The sequence below is a fragment of the Dipodomys spectabilis genome, unplaced genomic scaffold (assembly GCF_019054845.1).
Source record: "Dipodomys spectabilis isolate Male_0828 unplaced genomic scaffold, ASM1905484v1 ptg000187l, whole genome shotgun sequence".
Taxonomy (NCBI): domain Eukaryota; kingdom Metazoa; phylum Chordata; class Mammalia; order Rodentia; family Heteromyidae; genus Dipodomys; species Dipodomys spectabilis.
The window spans coordinates 7,069,745-7,085,926 of NW_024870864.1; the positions used below are offsets into that span (position 1 = coordinate 7,069,745).

Here is a 16,182-nt window from a genome sequence, read left to right on the forward strand (position 1 = left end):
CCAGAAATAATATATGGAGTATGTTAGATGGTACATGTGTAATGAAGATGTTAGGTTGTGTGTGTTTGTGTGTATGTGTGTGTGTCTGCAAGCATGCACGTGTGCAACATTGGATGATGACTTCTAAAGCGACTTGGAATGCCTGTTTTGCAATGAGAGAGGATAATTTCTTTGGCAGAAGTGATTTGCATTTTGGTAGGATATGAGAACTGAGAAAGACATGTAGTTGTTAAGACAGGAAATGATTCAAGTTTGGACAAAAATTGAAATATGAAGAGAAACAGAACCACTTTGTCATGGCAATAATTAAATTTCTAAGTTTACGTAAAGAATGTTGTGAAATTTCTCATTGCACGCCAACCTTTCAATCAAGTCCTGAATTATCTTTGAGTAGTATTTGTTTTTCAGTTCCTGATAGTCCTTCACAATACTAAGTTCACTCCTGTCACACAGAGATCAAATGATTTATTCATTTCATACTTGTTTACTTTAGGCTTGAGGGTTTGTGCAGAAATACCCTGCTTTTACAATGTGGCTTGGCTGGTGTCATTAGAATAAAGAATTTACCAGTTGTAGTGCCTGGTATATTTTTTTTTTCAGCCAGTAATACTGGCCTGCTCATTACGAGAAAATTCACTATTCCAAAATGTTGTCACACTATGAGTTTACATCTAATAAAAGCTCCAGTAACACTCACTGTCTAGTGTATTATTCTTTAGTAAAAACACTTTCAGACAATTCTGCAGTTTCCTCAACAACTCTTTAGTTTAACTGGGTAGTCACTAGTGCATCCATTTCCTGGATTCAAAAAGCCTCAGTACTAGTGTACGGAAGATAATAATCATTATTACTGAGAGTGTCAGATCATAAGTAGTCTTTTAACAAATTAACTACTTCAGTCCTCACAACAACCGCAATAAGGTGGCAAATAGTATATATTTGTGCATTGCTTGATGATGGGAATATGTCTTAAGAACGATGTTCTTTGTATATTTTTTGTCTTTTTCCCCCCTGTCATACAGTGTGCTTACAAAAACTAAAAGGGCTATGATGTCAGTAAGAAATATAATCACTGAAACCACCTTGGTGTATGTGGTTCATCCCTGACCACAGTGCCACCGGAGAACACGTGACTACAATGTGATTTTTACCGTTGGAGAAACAGACTCTGTGAAAGAAGTTGAGTGACTTATTCAATACCCCAAGTTGGTACAAGGTAGAGTTGAAATCCTGGCTGAGGTAGTCAGGCTGTATTGTCTATGCTAATATCTACCTTGGTTCTAGAAAGTAAAACTCCAGCTGTTGAAGTTTGTACTTTACAATGATGCCACTAAGATAGCTGTGGTATAGAGGTGGGAATGGGAGAGATCATCAGCTTTGGAGAGTTCAATTCTTATTCCATTCTTTGGGTAATCTATAGACATGTTCCTTCAAGTATTTGGGATGCCGGTGTTTTCTGTATAACAAGAATAGCATACTGTTCATGGTACTCTGAGCATTCATGTCTAACTCATGATGAGGCACATGGTAGGTGCTTTGGGCATGGATCCAATGAATAGTTAAGAAAGATGTGTTTATGTAATTTGAAGATGTTACATGGAGTTGTTAACCTGGCAAGTCCACATTCCTTTGAGCTTTTCCAGGAGATAAGCTCAAAGTATCTTTAAATGCTACTTAAGAGCAGCTAAAATCTCAGCATGACTATGAAACTTTCTTATGGATGAGGCTTAAAGGGGCTGCTGTTCTATGAAGTAACATGTCAAAGTCTAGAGCATAGATGAGGCTGCTGGTGAAGAGGGAGACTGCCTCCTGACCTCTCAGTTTGCCCTTTGGCCTTTTACCTAGGAATATATTTCCGTGACCTACCCAGTAGTCTCTACAGGATTCCTTTATGCATAGTAGAAGTTCTCAGATTTTGCTCTAAAGACCCTTTCCATGCTGAACAACTATTGAGAATGTCAAAGAGCTTTAGCCTACATGATGAACTATACTGATATTAACAAATAGAAAATAAAACTAAGAAAATTATGGATCATTAAAAATACCAGTTAAACCTATTACCTGTTAATATAAATAACATATCTTTTATAAAACATAGTTTTAAAACAACAAAAATTAAGATATCAGCATTGTTTTACATAATTTACTAGTTCTGGAAGTTCTTTTGTATTTAGCTCATCAGAAGACAATTATAGACTCTTGTTTCTGCTTCTGACTTTGAGATACTATACATCATTTATATATATATGCTCTGGAAACCTCTATTGAACACTTCTGAAATAAAGTGACTAAGCAACATCATCTTTAAATTGTTGTGAAATGTTAAGTGAGGTAAGCCAAGATCAGAGAAATAAAAGGTGCATGTTCTCCCTGATTATGAGGAAGTTAAATCTAAAACCCATGAGGATGTGAGAAATTACACAGAATTGTAGATACTCACATACACTGAGACAAATGAGGATAGTCTTAGGAGAGAATCATAAAGGTGCTATACGCATATGTACATAAAATATGTTCTGAAACAAACTCCAAACATATGGAAACAAAAGACTTTTTTTTCTTTTTTGACATTGCAAAAATTCATTTATTTTTGTTTGTTCTTGTTTATATTAACCAATCTGTTACATAGAATAAGAATTGTAAACATCAGTCAACTATTATGTCCAAGTCACTTTTCTTTTTTTGTTATCTTTAAGTAATTGTACAAAGGAGTTGCCATTCAACAGAGCAGTGTTTGAATAGTGTGTCCTGATCAGTGTCACACAATTCAACATTCTCACTCATCCCTCCCAGACCAGCTCTTCCCTTACTTTTCTTAATTTTGTAGAATATGTATTGAATTCTTGACTTCATTCTCCCCAATTTCTCTTCATCTGTTCCTCTCCTCTTGACTCTACCCCACCCCTTTCAAGTATTCATTTCCTGGTGTTTATTTTTATTGAATTTTGTTTGTCTTTCCAAGGAATTGCGCTGAGTTCTCCCTTGAATCTATTTCAATGTATTGAATGGCTGAATGTATTTCAATCAATAAAATTGTATGCCACCCAATATATCTACTTATATATTTACAAACTAATTTTAGCTTCCACATATGAGAGAAAACATTCAAGCTTTGTTCCTCTGGACCTGACTTACTTCATTGAACATATTTTTTCCATGTCTTTCCATTTCTTTGCAAATTATGCAATAATATTCTTTCTAATGGGTGCCAAATCATCTTCCTTCCTTCCTTCCTTCCTTCCTTCCTCCCTCCCTCCCTCCCTCCCTCCCTCCCTTCCTTCCTTCCTTCCTTCCTTCCTTCCTTCCTTCCTTCCTTCCTTCCTTCCTTCCTTCCGTCTTTCCTTCCATCCTTCCGTCTTTCCTTCCATCCTTCCTCTCTCTCTCTCTGTCTCTCTCTGTGTCTCTATCTCTCTGTCTCTCTGTCTCTCTCTCTCACTCTGAGTCAGGCCTGGGCCTGGGCCTGGGTGCTGTCCCTCAGCTCTTCAGCTCAAGGCTAGCACTCTACCACTTGAGCCACAGTGCCACTTCTGGCTTTTTCTGCTTATGTGGTGCTAAGGAATCAAACACAGGGCTTCATGCATGCAAAGCAAGTACTCTATCACTGAGCCACCTTCCCAGCCCCTGTTTTTCTTTCTTTAAAAATTTATTTTATTTTATTGTAAAGGTGATGTACAGAGGAGTAATAGTTACATAAGTAAAGCAATGAGTACATTTCTTTTGAACAGTGTTACTCCCCCCTCCCCCCTTGACTCCTTTTCTCCCCAAGTTGTAAAGCTCATTTCCAACATAGTGTCTAGTGAATATCACTGTTACCTTGGTTTACCCTTGGTTCACCCTTTCTATGATTCCTCTTCCCTTCTCCAAATCAGATAAATTATACACAAGAGAAAGGTACAGAAATAAAGTACAAAAACAAAAACAGTTACAACAGGGAATAAACCAAGGAGCAGAGGAGAAAGAAAGAAAAAAGAACTGCAAACAGTACACTAGAAAAATCTCTTGTTTCCATTTCTTGGAGTTCATTTCAATAAGCATCATTTTATATGGTCATATGCACATAGCTATTGAGCTATTTTGATCCTCTGCTAAGAATATCCTAGACATATTCTAATTATTACCAATGAGGGAAACCATGCATTCTGTGTATCTTTGGATCTGACTTCCTTTGATTAATATAATTTTTTCCTGATGAATGGGGCAATGCCATTCATTCTGATGGAAGCATAGAATTCCATTGTGTGTGTGCATGTGTGTGTGTGTGTGTGTGTGTGTGTGTGTGTGTGTGTGTGTGTGTATCACATTTTCTTGGTCCATTCATCTTCTGTTTTTCTTTTTCTGAGCACTCTGCATTCTTTAACTTATACATGGTGTACTTACATGCACATCTGTGAGAGAGTAGGGGAAAGGCACAGAATCAGAAGAAAAAGTGCAGCAGTGGAACACACTGTGCAACTTGTGGGTAGAGAAGGGAGGGAGGGAATAGGAGAGAATGAGGGAACAGATGACACTATGCTAAAGGAAATATACTTGTTACCTGATGTATGTAAAGATAAACCTGCTGTATATCACCTCTAAACCAACAATAAAATAAAGAAAGTAAAGAAAAAATAAAGCCAGCCCGGGCAGAAAAATCTTAACAAATTCTTATGACAGTAGTTTTACTCTTGAGAAGTATCTGAAAGGGCCACTGGGATCTTCTCAAGAACTATTAATAGCGAATATCCTATCTTCTTTAATATTTTTAAAAATACTTTCTATTTTCAATTGTTCCTTGTGCATACATATGGAGCACAGAGTGATGTTTCAATATACATTCAAAAACAAATAATAATAAATCAAGATAGTTGACATATCTATCACCTCAGACATTTATCATTTCTTTGTATTGAGAACATTCAAGATTCATTTTAATAGCTTTTTTGTGTGTGTTAGTAGTAAGGCTTAAATGCAGGGCCTCTTGCTCTTGCTTTTTTTTTTTCACTCAATGCTGGTACTTTACCACTTGAGCCACAGCACCGCTTTAGTTTTTACTTGCTGGTTCATTGGAGGTAAGAGTCTCTAGGATCTGTCTGCCTCTGGCTTTAAACCAGGACCCTCAAATTTCAGCTTTCTGAGTAGCTAGGATTACAGGTGTGAGCCACCAGTTTCCAGCTCTTCCAGACATTTTGAAACATACAATTAGTTTTTGTCAACCATAGTTCTCCGATGATATAGACCATTAGAATCTTTTCTTCCTATTCAGTGTAACTGGGCACCCATTAACCCATCTTTCATCAAAACTTTTAGACTTGGCCGTCTTGGAGAAAATGGTTTTGGCACTTTGGACTTCAGCTGTTTTCTTCTCTCCCTTTCTCTTTCCTTTTTCTCTTCAGCCTCTCTCTCCCCACAGATGCTCTTTTGTTTTTTCTGCTCCTAATGGCAACCTTGGGAGTTTTATCTCTTGTATGGTCCTTGCTAACTATTCTCTCTGCATTTTGAACCTGATACCTGCCAGGCTGTTCTTACCTGACATCATTTACGTTTTTACTTCTTTCCTCTAAAGTCTTGCCTAATAGTGATTACTATTTGGTTATGTTTTGTAAAGATTCCAATAACTTTTGCTACCTAAATTTTTAAAAATCACATACGTAAATAATCTCAAGCATATTCACTGATCAATTTAGGAAACTGTCAGTAGCTTTCTGCAGTCAGCCAACTTTGAACAAAGGGATTGGCTTTACTTTCTCACCAGAAAGAACCAAACAACTGGACAAACTAAATGAAGCCAAGGTTTTATAAGATTTTAGAGTCTTGCAATAAAGGACTATGATTCCACAGAGACAAAAAAACACTCAATTGAGCCTCCAATTATCCCTGTTTAATGACATGTTTCCAGGCCATGGTACAGAGAAAAGTGTTTAAGGCATATCTCAGAAATCTTCTAGAACTGATGGGATGGATCTGAGAGCCATCACAGGTGGGGAAACCATTGCGGAGAAAGAGCACTTTAGAAACCTTCAAAGGATCCCACTTAGGAATATAGCTGAGAACCAACCTACACATGTATTTGGGAGAACCACGTAAGCCAGAAAGGGAACCACCCTAAAGTATTATAAGAAATAGTAGACAAAGCCTGCAACAACCTCTATTTCCACTAGCAAGGTTGACAAATGTCTAACTTATAGGCATTAGAGGACTCAGAAGGGCCAAGTTTCAGCAGTACAGAAAGCCATAACCTACATTGAATGCTGTTGTGGTTCTGCCTAGCAAGTCTTAAATGTAAGACCTAAAGAATCAAATTATTTCCCAAAGTAAAATGCATCCTAGGACACAAAAACATACCACATGCAACAAGTTAAAATCCACAGTGTGTCAGTACTGGTGTCTCACGCCTATAATCCTAGTTATTTCAGAGGCTGAGATCTGAGAATTGTGGTTCAAAGCCAATCTGGACAGGAAAGTCTGTGAGACTCTAATCTCCACTAAATTATTCAGCAGAAGCTAGAAGTAGTACTGTAGCTCTCGAGTTGTATAGCAGTAGCCTTGAGAAAAAAGAATCTCAGGGACAGCACCCAGGTCTTGAGTTGAACATCCAAAACTGAAACCACAGTAAGGAAAGAAGAAAGAAAGAAAGAAAGAAAGAAAGAAAGAAAGAAAGAAAGAAAGAAAGAAAGAAAGAAAGAAAGAAAGAAAGAAAGAAAGAAAGAAAGAAAGAAAGGAGGGAAGGAAGGAAAGAAAGAAGGAAGGAAGGAAGGATGGAAAGAAAAGAAAAGAAAAGATACATAGTGTTTGTAATCTAAACAAAAATGACCAAGTAAGTAAAGCAGCAGGAAAATAATGAAGAGAAAAAGCAGTCAATCAGAACTAATCAAGGACAAACACAGATGTTTAGATTAGTAGACAAGGACATTAAAACAGTTATCACAAATAGATTTTATATGCTTAAAGTGTTAAAAAATGCAAGATGAATAACATTTCTTCCCAGGGAAGTTATTGGGTCAGCAGTTTTTTTTTTTTTTAAAGAAAAGTTACAAACAAGGTTTTATACATCTTGCATTTCTCTACTTGAGTGATAAAGGAAAATACAAATTCTACCCAAGCTCTTCTGGAAAACTGAAGAGGATCTGGTCATTTTCAATTCATGTATGTCAATATTTCAACTCTGTGAGGTCAGCATCACCTAGATATCAAAAGCAGATAAGACATTCTAAGAAACTAAGAAAAAATATTTCTTATGAACACAGACAAAAAAATCCAAACCGAATGTCCTAGTAAATAAAAATCCAATAATGTACATAAAGGCAAATATAAAGTGACTGTTGAGTTGTTGCCAAGTGTCTGTCTCAAAGAAAGACCAGAGAAGCAGCTGGGTATCAAAACATCAGGGAAATGATTTCCGCATATGTCACATACCTGAGCCTCACCGGATTTTTCTTCTGCTCCTTTTAGAAGTAGTGGCCTATTCTTTACTCTCTCAAGCATTTTTTATTGTGATGATTTACTTCTTATGAATTTCCCTGTTTCTTAGAAAATCATTGAATAATAACACCAGAAATGGAACAGCTCAAGTGGTTATTAATAGGTAGTTGTAGCAGCACTCAAGTTGTTTGCATTCACTTATCAGTGGGCTGTTAGACTAGCTCTTTTCCTCAATAGTATATGTGAAGCTACATCGATTTGATCATCTCATGACTCTTGTTTATTTTGTTTACTGGTGAGACTGTTGTAACAATCTTCTGAAAGTCCTCTGTAATTGGACATCATTTGAAGTTGATGCTGGAGAGGAGATGATGGATGTTGTGGACAGAGAGAGTTGCTGTGCTGTTGACTTTATATAGTACAGGGTGGGCCATGGGGAGTCATGACACATTTCTGAGTGTGGTTATTATTTTAATTATCCATTATTTTGCTACAACTCACCTTCAAACTCCATAATTTAAAACAATGATGCATCATTATGTTTTATGTAGATTTTGGGTTGATGGGGGTATACCTGGGTCCTCATTTGGGGCCTCTCTTGTGGATCTCATCACATAGTGGGGAGTCTGGAGGAAGATGGCAGAGGAGAAGCTAGAGATAGAGGCTAGCTAGAGTTGACTGGCTTGAAATCCAAGATGACATATTCTCATGACTGGAATTGACTCTGAATGCCAGCTGAAGTGATGGGCTGGAGTACCTGCACCTGGCCTCTGTCCGGCTTGGGTGTTCCAACAGTATGGCAGTTGGAAGAGAGTAATATTTCTGAGTTGACATCTCTGGCCACTGGGGTTGAATGTCCTAAGAGACTTAGGAAGAACCTGAGAAGATTTCATACTTGGGCTCAAGAATTCTTCTATTGGCTGAAATTGGTTAAACAAGTTACCAGAGCTGTCTTAGGTGGAAGGAGAAGGAAATAAGACTTTATTTACATATAACAGGGAGACCAATGAAGCATGGCCCTTAAAGAGAGTTGTTTTTAATTTACTACAATGATCATATCAAAAGGAAATGCCAGATGCTGGTGGCTTATACATGTAATTCTAGCTACTTGGGGAGCTGAGATCTGAGGATTACTGATTGAAGCTAGCCTGAGCAGGAAAGTCTGTGAGACTCCTATCTCAATTTAGCCAACAAAAATATTAGCAATGGCACTGTGGTTCTAGTAATAGAATGCTGGCCTTGAGCAAAAAAGCTCAGGGACAGGGGCTAGCCCTGAGATCAAGCCCCATCTCTCTCTCTCACACACACATATGAAGAAATTTAGAAAGACAACAATGGTGTGGCGATCTAGAAGTACAGGGAAAAGGGGATTCAGTCTAATTGTGAATTTAAAGAAGGCCATTATCTTATTATATGTCTGACATGTGATTAAGCCCCAGAAATTTCAATGGGCTCTTCTTAGATCAGATGGGGAAAGCTGGGAAGGGCTGCCTTTCTGATGTCAATGGACACTTCAGTTATTGATGCAGTAAGTTTCATGTGTTAGTGAAATCATCCAACAGAAAACAGTATGAGAGAGACAGAGAGAGAGAGAGACCATCAATCTGGCTCTGTTAAGTATAGCAGTACTGAGAAGTTACCAGGTATATCAGATTTTGGAACTGACTATGTCCTTTCTGAGTTAATATGTGATGCAAACCAGGTGCATAAAACCTCTTTCAGTCCTTTGCCTTCACTGAGCAAGCTTAAAGCTGCAACAGAGTAAAAACCTGACCTGTCATGTCTGTCATCTTTTCCTGTTTATATAAAGGAGGTTAAGAAATGGTTCCCGACCTTGATTGTCTTCTTATGCTATGCTAAACTTGCTTATGAGCACTCAACTCTACTTCACTTGTGCCTTGTTGCTTGGTAAAGGGCTTAGAAACTCAAAGGACTCTGAATAGAAAGAGAATCATGGAAGTCCATGAACAACTGCTTAGAGAAAGAAAGAGTGCTGAGCCAATTAAAACTGAGAAGTTGTAATGATGGGAGAGCATGAGAGACGTAGGTAAGAAAGTGGCTGACACTTCGTGGATGGAAACTGGGTAAGAGGATCAGAAAAACTGGGCTGCACTAGGAAGTCCATCTGGGACAGTGGTTTTAAATCTATGCTGTGGTTTTGTGAGAGATTACTGGCAGCTCTATAAATAGCCAAAAATAGGTGTCACAAGTTTAGAACCACAGAGGTCTTGTCTATAAAAATACACATATTTTATTTCTTTAGCAGTTGAAGTTCACTTTATTTTCATATCATCTAGAAGCAGAAAAGAGCTAACAGATTCAGAGTTGATTTGTATACTCTGATTCCAGACTCAGTGTCTTTGGAGAATAATTACATATTGCATGCAGAATTCTTCCCTCCCCTTGTTTTTGTTCTAACCCACAAGTCTTTGTGGGCAGTGACGATGAAGGAGAAGGTGGTGAGTAAGGCTTGTCCTGTTGCCTAGGGTTAAATTGGGGACTATAGGTCATCCTGTGGTCTTACAAATTTCACCTGAGACCATGCTTGCCTGGTCAGCCTCAGCTGCAAAGGCTTCTGAGTATTGGTTGGCCTCCGGCCTCTTTCAGCCACCTTTGGAGGGTTCGATGACTCTTGATTGCTTTTACTGAACCTTAGGATCCACCAGTCCTTGTGAGACAGCTAGGCTTAGTCCCAAGCACCGCTCTGGCTGCTCAAGCCATACTGATCACAGTATTTTTTTTAATTAGTAAAATGGTAGTGCTAGAACTACTTTCTGAGAAGCCAAGCAATGTTTCTTTCTTCCAGGATTCTTGATTCGTTTCCTCCCTCAGAAGCAGGCCACAGTTTCTTTGAGTGATAGCAGAGAATGAGGATACTGAGCCACATGTCAAAGACTTGAAGTCCAAGGAACATCATCAGCCACCTCCCTCTGCTTCTCCCTTGGCTACCTGCTGGCTGACTGTGTTTTAGATAAGCAGCACACATTCTTCTGGACACCACAGTTTATGGAATATGCTTTATGGCCGAACTTCTCCCACATTTTGGCTTTATAAGCATAAAAATGTTTTCCTCTTTAAACTTTCAAGCTCAGTGTTTGTGTCTATGAAGGAAAATCCTTCAACACATTCTCCTATCACATGGACCATGGGAAATACTTTATGAGCACTGCTCACCATGATTTTATGGCATATGCATTTTTTAAAGTCTCTCCAAAGAGATTCCCAAGATCCCAGTAGCTTAGTGAGTGAGGAGAGGCTGAACATCTTCAGGAGACAAGGTCTCTTTTTAGGAAGGTCACCTGGGAGTAGCTGGGAGACAGTGAAGAATCCTGAATGATAAGCATTTCAGAGGCAGGCACCTTTCCTGGAAGGTAAGGTACTACTTCTGTTTCTCGTAAGTTGGATTACACTATCAGTGTACCAGCAATATGAGTGATAGATCATAAGCTGAAATACCTCAATGCCCTGGGGCATTGGTATAGTGTTGAAAACTGGCAGAGAATGATACAAAGGGTGACACTCCCCATACGATGTGAGACTTCACTTCAGAGGTGAAGTGAGACAGGTGCACACACACATTACTTGAGGCAAAGAAGCAAAGGAAATAAGTGCTCAGATCTGATTGAGGCAAAGGAGGGAGGTGGTGACCTCAGGGCCCCAGGTGAGATCTATATGATTAGTATAAAGAAGAGAGGTCTTCAACACTTAAAAAATGGAAAGCTATAGTCGAGTGCTGTTGACTCATGCCTGTAATCCTAGTTACTAAGGAGGCTGAGATCTGAGGATCACGGTTCAAAGCCAGCATGGGCAAGAGAGTCTGTGAGACTCCTATCTCTAAGTTACAATGAATAAGTTGGTAATGGAGCTGTGGCTCAAGTGGTAGAGCATTGGCCTTGAGCACAAAAGCTCAGGGACAGTACCCAGGCTCTGAGTTCAAGCCCCAGGCCTGGCACACACAAAAGAAGGAAAGCCAGAGGATGCCTATAGTCCCTGCTGCTACACAAGTGGCTGATGTAGGAGAATTTCTTGAGCCTAGCCTAGGCATCATAGAGAAACTCTGCGAGAGAGAGAGAGAGAGAGAGAGAGAGAGAGAGAGAGAGAGAGAGAGAGAGAGAGAGAGAGAGAGAGAGAGAGAAGCTGGGTGCGGGTGGCTCACACCTGTAATCCTAGCTACTCAAGAGGCAGAGATCCGAGGATCACAGTTCAAAGCCAGCTTGGGCAGGAAAAACTGTGAAACTCTTATCTCCAATAAATCACCAAAAAACCAGAAGTGGTGCTGTGGCACAAGTGGTAGAGCACTAGCTTTGAGCTGAAGAGCTCAGGGACAGCGCTCAGGGCCAGAGTTCAAGCCCCATGATGGACAAAAAAAAAGACAGTGTGAATTTTATTTCTATATCATTGCGCAAAGCAGTTTCACTTTTTACTTATAAATTGCTTACAACCCCCACAATACATAAAATCACAAGACAAAACATAGGGCTTCTGGGACCCTTCCACCAGTTTTAGTTTTCTTTAACAACTACTTGTGTGCATCTCCTGGAGTTGCTTTCAGGGAGAGGTTTCAAGATTCTTACTAAAGGAACCTGATCTTGGCTGCACAATGGAATCATCAGGAAGCTCTGTAAACACTGAAGTGGGTCCCCAGCCCAGAGATTTCTGATGGAACTAATGTGGACCTAGTGGCATCTAATCTTGCCAGTAGTTCTGACTGTAGACCGAGGTGTGAGAATGATCTCTTCATAGGGGAATACCAACAGATGGGATAGCTTTCATAATGTGTGACACAGCCAGATTTAAGGCTATTTCCCTGAGGAACAGGGAGGGACTGAAACCTTTAGAAACATAAACTAGAAATGAGAAAACCTTATCAAGCTTGGCCACAAGACAACTTGTATGGTAAGTTATTACTGCTCATTCTTTCATGTCTCCCACTTGCCCAAGAATCATACCAGAAACTGAGGCCTCAGTGTAGGTTACCCCAGTGCTAGAGTTTCTGAAGGGCCTATGAAAGATGAGGTAGAGAAACAAGCACTAGTCCAGTCAGGAAGGGATTCAGGAAGGGGCAGAACTGTGCAGACTGGAAGGAAGAAGCCATCATCCTTTACGTAGCGGTTCTTTGCAGGTGACATACATCTATGACCTGAAAAGAAACCAGTCCCTTGCTGGAGGCTCATACGATGAAAGGAGAAGGCCAGGTCTCTAGCTTAGGAGCTGTTGAGATGTCACTGGTATCACAATGTCCCCCATCCATTTTAGGCATGATGTTGCCAGGAACTCAGCTAGAAGGCTTTAGCCTTCCTTAGATATATTTCTTTCTGGGGACAAATTCATATCTGTATAGTGCTCTAGAGGAATTAAGTGGGTTTTTAAGTTTTAGAGCTTGTGACATCAAGATTGTGAGACACCTAAGTTGCTTGCTCCTTCCTTCCTTCCTTCCTTCCTTCCTTCCTTCCTTCCTTTCTTTCTTTCTTTCTTTCTTTCTTTCTTTCTTTCTTTCTTTCTTTCTTTCTTTCTTTCTTTCTTTCTTTCTTTCTTTCTTTTCTCTCTCTCTATCATCTTTAAGTAGTTATAGAAATGAGTTGTCATTCAACAAAGCTGAACTGCCTTTTCATCTAGTGAATAACAATAATAAATTTGACAGATGGCATTTGTGCAGGATGAAACAGGCACAAAAACAGTTTAAAAATGAAGAAACTGTACACTTACTTGCACATGTTAAATTGCAACCCTTTGTACAACGAGTGTGTGTGTGTGGTAGTGGTGGTGGTGGTAGTACTGGGGCTTGAACTCAAGGCCTGCATACTGCCCTTTAACTTTTTTGCTCAAGGTTGGCTCTCTGCCACTTGAGCCACAGCTCCACTTCAGGCTTTTTGCTGGTTAATTGGTGATAAGGGTCAGTTGGACTTTCCTGCCCCTGGCTGGACCCTGGAGAGGTTGTTCTGGGCACTACAGTATCCGTGTTCGCCTGGGAATCTGATGCCTGGCCTGAAGCCAACGCAGTTTAAGTGGTCACTGGTCAAGAAGGCTGGATGACCAGGGTTGTCTAGCGTTGTTACCCTGGAGGAGCCAGGCTGTGGTTTGGGAGCGCCCAGCTTCACAGCCTCTGCTGTTCCCGGGGAGGCGGGCATGGGACGGGCGGAGGCGAGGCGGGGGCACCGGGCCAGCTGGATCGCCGCCCAAGGATTGGCAAGGCCGCCTGTCCCCGCCCTCTCCCCGCCCCCGCGGCACTGGGCTGGAGTTGGAGTGGCGCCTGCAGTTCCAAGCCGCAAAGGCGGGCGCAGCTCCTGCGGGGCGCCCGGAGCCGGCTGGAGCGCACGGTATCAACCAGGAGGAGCCAGAGCAGGGCCAGTCCTGGACTGGAGGGAGGTCCTGGCCGTCCTGAGCGCCCCTCGATCGGCAGGAATGTGATCAACGTGTGCCTGTGCCCAGGAGCACCCACTTCTAGGCTCCCAGGGCTCAGCCTTGCCCAGCTCGGCCATATGGGCTTGAGGCTGTGATCCCACACTCTCGACTGGAACACCAGGGGCACGCCCAGGTAGGAGAAAACTGGACAGTTCCGGGGGTGGGGTGGGTGGGTGGGGCGACAGTGGCCTTGACACATACAAGTGTCCTAAGTTGCCCTTGGTTGTGAAAGTTTCCTGGGTACAGAGGTGATAAGGGGATCGTGGTTAGAATCCCACTGTCCCTGTCTCCGGCTGTGTCTGTGTCTCTGTCTTTGTCTCTGTCTCTCTGTCTCCACCCCCCTCCCCACAACTCCCCTCCTCTCTCTGTAGTAAACGTTATTCAGATTCTTTTAGGGAACTTGTTAGTATTTCCTGGAGTTTGTTCTAGGGGGCTAATAATGCTCCCTGTTTAAATTACTTCCAGACCTGGACAAGTTCAACTAGTTCAGGGTGTCCCTCTTGGGGCTTGAAGCTCAGAAGAGACAGTCTCTTTAACAAGATAAAAAAAATTAATGTTTTAAATACACTGCATAGGGTTAATTGACCTTTAAGAGAAAGGCTGATTCTGGGTGACAGAGTTACAAATAGGGAGTCCACCAAGAGGATACATGGTTTACAAGCATGGCAAAGCATAGCATGTTACAGTTTATAAGGCCCTTTATACATACTGCCTTTTATCCTCCCAGAAGTCCTGTGAGGAAGGGAGCAATGATCAACCTGGTTTTCCAGCCAGAGGAAGCTCAGGCTTAGCCAGGAGCTTTCCTTATTGGTGGACAGGAGCCCAGAAGGAGATGAAGACCCTTGGGGTTCAAACCTTGTTATGTCCCAACCAATCCTTGCCTCCCAGAACTTTCTCCTCTACTTGCCAGGAGGTTTAAGAGGCTACTTAAGAGTGTGTGCAGTCCCCACTCCTGCCAGGGGCGGGCCTCTGCAGGGTCTGCTGAGTCAAGGGATGGTATTAGTTCCATTCTGTGGTTTTAGCTCCACATCTGAGAGCTAAAGAAATCAATTGGTTCTTTGGAGAAAAGATGAGCCAAGATCCACTTGCCACTGGTATGTGGTGTCTGGGTCATCCTGGCTTAGTGCCAAGCTCCTGGGAGGGGAATTGTATGAATGGAACTCCATGACTGTGAGCTAGGGAAAGCCAGAGCAGTGCTGGGAACAATCTCTACCTCTCTCCTCACCTCACCTATTAAGCAACTGTTTGATATTTTATTTAACATTTCATATTCCTATCCTGTACTAAGTTTTGTCTAGGCAGAAACACAGTACTTTGACAATGAGATTTGATGGGAGAAAAAGGATGTTAGAAACTGAATTGGTTTTCAGTCTCTGGAAGAGCTGCCATTCTGTTGTATGAGAAATACTGTGGCTCACTATTTGGTGCCAAGAAAGAACAGTTGAGTTGAATTTTCGTATGACCAAGACATTACAAGACCGAACTTCCCATTTCTAATAGACTCTGCAGTGCCCTGTGTGTTGTAAAGCAACACTAAGATTCTTTATGGTCTGAAGTATGCCACATCTTTTGAGTAAATTGTTCGCCATTGTGAAACACTACTCAATATTAGGTTCCTTATTTATTAAACATATGCCTATTGAATGCCTAACAGGCATTTCAGTGCCATACACTGAAATATGTAAGACTCTGCTTATGTACTTGAGTTCTCTTGGCAAGTCGCAGGATATTGGAAGTCTTGCTTCATAAGGGGGTTCTTTGAAGTTGGCCTCTTGGCAAAGAGTAGGTATGGGTTGCCTGGAAGACTCTAGTCAACATCTCCAGAGGAAATTAAGGTCAATGGTCACAAATGAAGCTTAAAGAATAGTAAGAGTGGCCAGGCACTAGTGACTTATGCCTAGAATCCTAGCTATTCAGGAAGCTGAGATCTGAGGATTGTAGTTCACCAGAGCAGGCAGGAAAGTCCATGAGACTCTTATCTCCAAAGAATCAGCAAAACGATAGAAGTGAAGATGTAGCTCAAGTAATAGGGCATCAAATTTGAATGAAGAAAAGTAATGTGAGAGTGCTAGGCTTCAAATTCAAGCCACAATACTGGCATGAGCATGTGTGTATGACATGAGTGTAGAATAGCAGGAGTGCTTAGGTATTTGCCATGACTGGATTATTCCCCTGAGTTGGGGCATATTGAACACTTGTGGGGTACATGAAAGCGGTGAGTGTCTTTTATAGAGGGAACATATCATGAGTAAAAAGGACAAAATTGCACCATTGTCATGGAGCTGCTGTAGCATAGCATAGAACATGGGAGAGCACAGATTCTTATGCTATATGATGATTCCATTATGAACTTGCCTCTTTAGATGAGAGAGGTTGTCAAGG

General features: G+C 41.0%; 1 protein-coding gene across 2 annotated transcripts in view; it reads left to right on the top strand.

The window, feature by feature from the left end:
* Il1r1 (interleukin 1 receptor type 1) overlaps window positions 1-16,182 on the top strand; it is an 84,561-nt gene that overhangs the window by 20,561 nt on the left and 47,818 nt on the right. The window contains exon 1 of one of the 2 annotated variants that reach the window (XM_042695450.1): window positions 13,681-13,933. The exons of the other annotated variant lie outside the window; for it this stretch is intronic. The gene's annotated coding sequence lies outside the window, so the exon portion shown is untranslated. Of the gene's footprint in view, window positions 1-13,680; window positions 13,934-16,182 lie in introns of those variants that run through there. 2 annotated transcript variants of the gene reach the window in all.